Consider the following 5549-nt stretch of genomic DNA (forward strand, 5'->3'; position numbering starts at 1 on the left):
GGGGAGTCAAAACAAAAAGCCTTTAAAACAAAATATTCTCATTGCTGTTTAGATTAGGCCTAAAAGTTCATCTGTAAGGGAGCTGGGATGGGGGATTCTGCTGAAAAGTGGCTGCCTTATCAATAAAACAGTTGCACTGTGCCCTCCCACCGTGGCAGCCCTAACACCACACTTCTCATATGTGATGCCCAGTGCATGCTGCTGCTTGAGCACCTCTGGCCTGGTGCCCCTCTCTAGTCTCGCTCAGACTCTCTTGGGCTGTGGGGACTTGCAAATGATTTTTGTACTCCGTCACAGGGAGTGCCATTTAGTTCTGAGCAGGGGCATGTGTGGGTGTCCTTGTGCTTCATGGAGAAGGTGAGGGAACGTTAATTGTTGTAAGGACAGGGCTGGGGTGGCAGGAACGTTACGCATCCTGGAACATCCCCCCAGTCTAACACCTGGTGTCACGTGATCTGGATAACATTAAAGCGTGAGACTATCCAGCCAGATCCTGGTCTGTAGCTCTGTCCCATCTGTGTCTGTCCAGCAGAGCAAAGGGAACAGAGGGCAGTCAGGAATTTCCCTGACATCAAGCTGGCATAACGAGTTTCATGCTACCTGCTCCCTTCTCCTGGGGCAGAGAAGTGCTGGAGTGGGCCTCCCTAAAGCATCAGACACTCCAGCCATTCTTGGCCCAAAGAGCAGTCTTGGGAGAACTGTGGTAGTCAGCATAGTTTCAAGTAGTCCTTAGCTTACATTAATTACACTGGAAGATATTTTTATCCCCGGCTGGCTCCAGCATCTGCATGTCAGCCAGACATAGGATCTGGCCATCACATTCTAGTCAAACCTGTCTTGTCCTGTTCCCCTCCACCACACAAAAGAGAAGATTTGATATTCTGAGTAAAGAGCAAAGGCCCCTCCTTGCTCTTAGCCTAGCATCACTGCTTGATCCTGTACAGGAAGAATAATCCTGCGCTTGACATCCGCTTGTCACCGTGGAAACAACTATAGGGCTGGCCCTTTGAGGGAGTGAAGTGTGTTTGGTCAGAAGGCAAGTGTAGCAAAATCCGTTTTTGCCACCTTGCCATTCTGACAAGAAATAAATATGTGCTCTGGTTAGTGAGCTCTTCATACACCCATTGTTACATCCACGAGATACTCTCTTGGGAGGGATTTCAGTGTTCCACTCCTGGCATTGTGGTTTAGTAGGTCCCACTTGGAAACCCGATGAGAGAAATGTCTAAAAACTTGTGATAACGGGTAAGTAGCACCTTCCCCTCCATTTGCAGCAGCTCTGTTATAAAACTTGTTACGTAGTTTTTTTAAGTCTTTGCAACTTGAACATATTTCTCTTGAGGGCAGAGTTAAGTAGTCAACTTCTTAGCAGCAAAACAAACTCTACATCTTTAGTTTGGCCATTAAAACTAGTCTGTGAAGATCCCAGTGTATGCAGAATAACTCTCCCTAACAATTGTACATAGTGGCAGCATGTCACTAACCTCCGCACTCCAGATTGGCGCAGTCTGCAGCGCCTCCAGAGAATACATTCTGCGTGTGCTGTTAGGTCAGCATGTTCACCTCCAGAGGACAGATGTCATGGGACTTCTTTGAGGCTAGCTATTCTGATGCATTGCCTCAAAGATTTGTTGGGGCAGGAAGGTGCACAGACCTCAGACACTGAGCGTGCCCATCAGCACCAGGGCAGGAATTGAAACAGCGTTGCGTGGAGCTACCTCTCGGATTTCCCAAAGGGCTTGGTGTTGGTCTTCAAGCTTGTCTACAGTGGGAAAGTTATTGAAATAGCTGTTCCGGATTAACTCCCTGTGTGGACATTTACTGCTGAATAAGAGTATCGTTTTCTAATTTAGTTTAAAACTCAATCCACCTCCAAAGTGGATTAAGCTAAATAAGAAAAAGGCACTCGTATTCTAGAAGAGTATGTCTGCATGGGGCCTGAGACAGATGTCGCTATTCTGGGAGACTTCCGTGTGTAGAGACCCTGACTGCTCCTGGTGACATTAGTGGAAAGCGCTGGCTTCAGTGGAGCAGTTAGGCCAAAGCTGCATGTGTCTCAAACTCCCACTCTCCAGTATTAAAGGGCAAGAAAATTCTCAGCTGGGTTTAGGGCAGAGTACCCCTTCCCCCACTATGGGATCATGGAAATAATCCCCTGTTGTCAGTCAATGCTGTGTCTTGTCCCAGCCTGTCACCTGCAGCACTCATACTGACAAGCTCTGACCTTACCCTGCCTGCCCCACCTTAGTAGGGCGTTAACAACATGTACATGTGACCTTACAGCTAACTTGTTATCAGAAGCTGGGTTGAGTTTTGATCTAAAAGACCCATGCAATAAATAACCAACATACACACACACACACCCCTTTCAAAGCATATCCAAAAGGGGTCTGGCAGTTTCGGGGAGCCTAAATGAAATAGAAGCAAGCTGTTTATAACCTTTTATCTAGTAGGTTTGCAGATAAGGTACTGCAACTGCAAGGGGACATCTTAGAGAAAAGGAGACCTACTCTGATGTCCCCTCTGCTCTGGCAGAGTTAGGCAAAGCGCTCCTGAACTCTGCACTCAGCTGCTCTTGTCTCTTGAGGTTACAAGCTCTCTGCTGCTCTAACACCCGCAGGTTTTTCATTTGTGGGTTTGGATTGTGAGGAATCAATCCTATTGATTCTTTTCAACCCTCTCTCCATGTTAGTTATCCTGGGTTAGTTAGGATTAGTTAGGACCCACCAAAGGCACTTGTACCTGAGCTGGAAACCAGGGCTATGCTGTCAGAGACTGCCCAGCACCATCTGCCTTGTGTAGAAATACAGCCCTTTTCCAAAATCGGAGCCAGATCTGGTGTTTGGAGAGTGCCTCCTGCAGAGAGAGACGGGGCCCAGTTCCTTGGTGCCCTTGCACTTGTGGTAGCATGTCGCAGCAGCTTCACGGTGGTGGGAGTGACTGTCTCAAGGCACAGGACAGCAGTGAGCTGGGGCAGAATGTCTGTATGCAGGATAAATCAGTGGTGGTCTTCCTTACAAGAAAGCTTCACCTGACCGCCCAGCAACTTGATGCTCCTCCAGGGTTAGAAACAAGGGGAAGTTTGAGAAGCCCGTTGTCAAAAGTTACTCTCTGGTTTCCTTTATTGAAAAAAATAAAAAAACAAAAACAAGTGCATTGAGCTATAGTTTTATTTGTGGAAGTGTTCAGGATGGGCTGAAAACCTAGAGCTTGCTAGTCTGATTATGGGTACATAGGGTGATTAGCAACAGTGGTACGAGCTAATAGCCATTGGGCCACCATTCCTGCGCTGGTTATGCACTTCTGAAAATGGGGTCCCACAACTTGGTAGCAGATTTTCAAGATTACCCAGGAGCTCCCCTGAAGAAGAATGGAGGCTATCGGGAAACCTGGCCAAACGCGCTCAAACCAGCATTGTGGAGGGAGCTGCTTTGGTTGCACTTTAAGTGCTTTTGGGGACATCACTGTGCGTTTGTTTGCGCGTTGCACAGCGCAGTAATGTTACACTGCATAAAGCTAAAACAATGAGGCATGTAGAGAAAAGAGACACAGTTAAGAGTTTAGTTGATTTCTCAGGGGTGAAAATAACCTGAGTGTGAGCTTTTGTTTTGTTTCCCATGTTTTGGAAATACTGTTCCTAAAAGCTGTCCATGGCTGTACTTTTGTTCGTATTTCAATAAAACCTGCTTTTTGGATTGCTCACACTGCCTTGTCATCTTACACCACTTTAGCAGGCCATTTTATTTCCTTTTCCTTTGTCTTCCAACAAAAATGAAGAGAAAAATAACCTGTTTATAGCATCTCTCTAATCCTATAAGCAGCCCTGTCTGCTCTCAAGAATTCCATCGTCTCAGAATGGTAGATTATATTACCTCCAGCACTGACTGGTGAATTCTAGATTGTAGTGAGATTGGTGTGATTGAGCTGTGTATGCCTTTAACAAGGCGGTGCATTGAAGAATAAATCTGATTTAAGGAGGTAATTGATCCAGTCTAGCAAGAGGAAAATGAGCCCCCAGTAGTGGCAACCTAGAACAGCACAAATAGATTTTAGGCTGTAGGTAACATTTCCAGTGCTTAAATTACTTAAGAGCCTTTGGCCTTGTTGGTGTGGGCAAATATTTTTTGGTTTAAGTGAATGGTTAAAATTCAGACTTTCTAGCTGCATGGGTCTGATGCTCGTGGACATTGAGTTCAGTATCCAAAGGGCCTTGGTTTGGTTTATATCAATTGAGGAAGGGGTTTAAGCTAAACCACCCCCAGTAACCCACTCTTCTACTGGAATAAGAGTGCCCCTGCAGGGGCGTTCACCACTGGCATCACTATTCCCAAACAGCTGCATTGACCTGAGTTCCAGTCATGCCCATCACTCATTTCTCAGTTTCCAATGCAAACAATATTAGGAAATACAAAATTAAGATTTAAACATAAATTCCATTGTCTCATAAAACAGCAAGACTCCTAATTTATTCTGTCACAAAACCAACCCCACCCCCTGAGCCTTAGCTTGAACCAAATTACCAATTCTAATGAACGTGATGTTGAGTCGGAAGTGCACTAGCTACTGCATCTGTCAGTATCTTCCTCAGTTTGTATAACTTATGGTAAAGTAATAACACAGACACTGACCTTACATGTAAACAAAATACCAATCACAATGACTAACCTAATCTTCAGCCTTGGCAGTCTGCAAAGCACATCAGTCAGTTTCATGGTATTCCCTTGATAGCCAAGACCTAAATCCCATTTTCAAAAGTGAATGAGAAACTTGAGTCTAAGCTCAGTGAAAATCAAAGGAGTTCACCATCCTAAGTCAGTTATTGAAAATATGAACCTGTTACCAGTTTAGTTTAAACAGAGATTGTTCCTTGAACACTTGTCTGTAATTCTTCACACTTTTCTTTTGGAAGCTATTTCTAAAATCTTTTATGAATGAAAGAAAAAATCCCCATCATTTTGAAGCCTGTGACACACAATTTAAAACAGAAGGACATCATCAGCTAGGGGAAACTGTCAGAACTCTACATTGGAGCGATGGCAATCTATGTCAGCAGCCAGCTGTGGCCGAGAGCTAACAAAGAAGGTAACTTAAACCTGGCTGTGCAAAGGCTTATCTAAATGTGCTTCGCTGTAGTCACGTGTGGTCCCATTGAATGGGACTCTGCACATAGCATTAAATACATGTTTGCAGGACGCAGGCTTACAAGTCAGCCGTGCATGTCACACGAGTTTGGCTTTCAGAAGCAGAGAACTTTTACATTGGGATAGGTTTGTTCTGTTGCTGTTTGGTGCTGTGCCCTTAGAACTTGAGCTGAAGCGAGTTTGAATAGTCCCTAGGACAATTCCGCTTTGGGAAGGTTCTTTAAGAAAGTGTTAAGTTCCCTGGTGCTGCGGTGCATTAGCTCTGCTGTCTTTGCTTTGATCACATTTTTTAGCTATCAGTTTAAAATAGTCTCAACATTGTGTTTTGGGTATTGCAAAGGGAAACAAACACTTCAAGCACCTGCCAGAATTAATCCAGGTAAAAATGTCTGATTTGGGGAGGTGGGG

This window comes from Lepidochelys kempii, chromosome 20 (genome assembly GCF_965140285.1).
Source record: "Lepidochelys kempii isolate rLepKem1 chromosome 20, rLepKem1.hap1, whole genome shotgun sequence".
Lineage (NCBI taxonomy): Eukaryota > Metazoa > Chordata > Testudines > Cheloniidae > Lepidochelys > Lepidochelys kempii.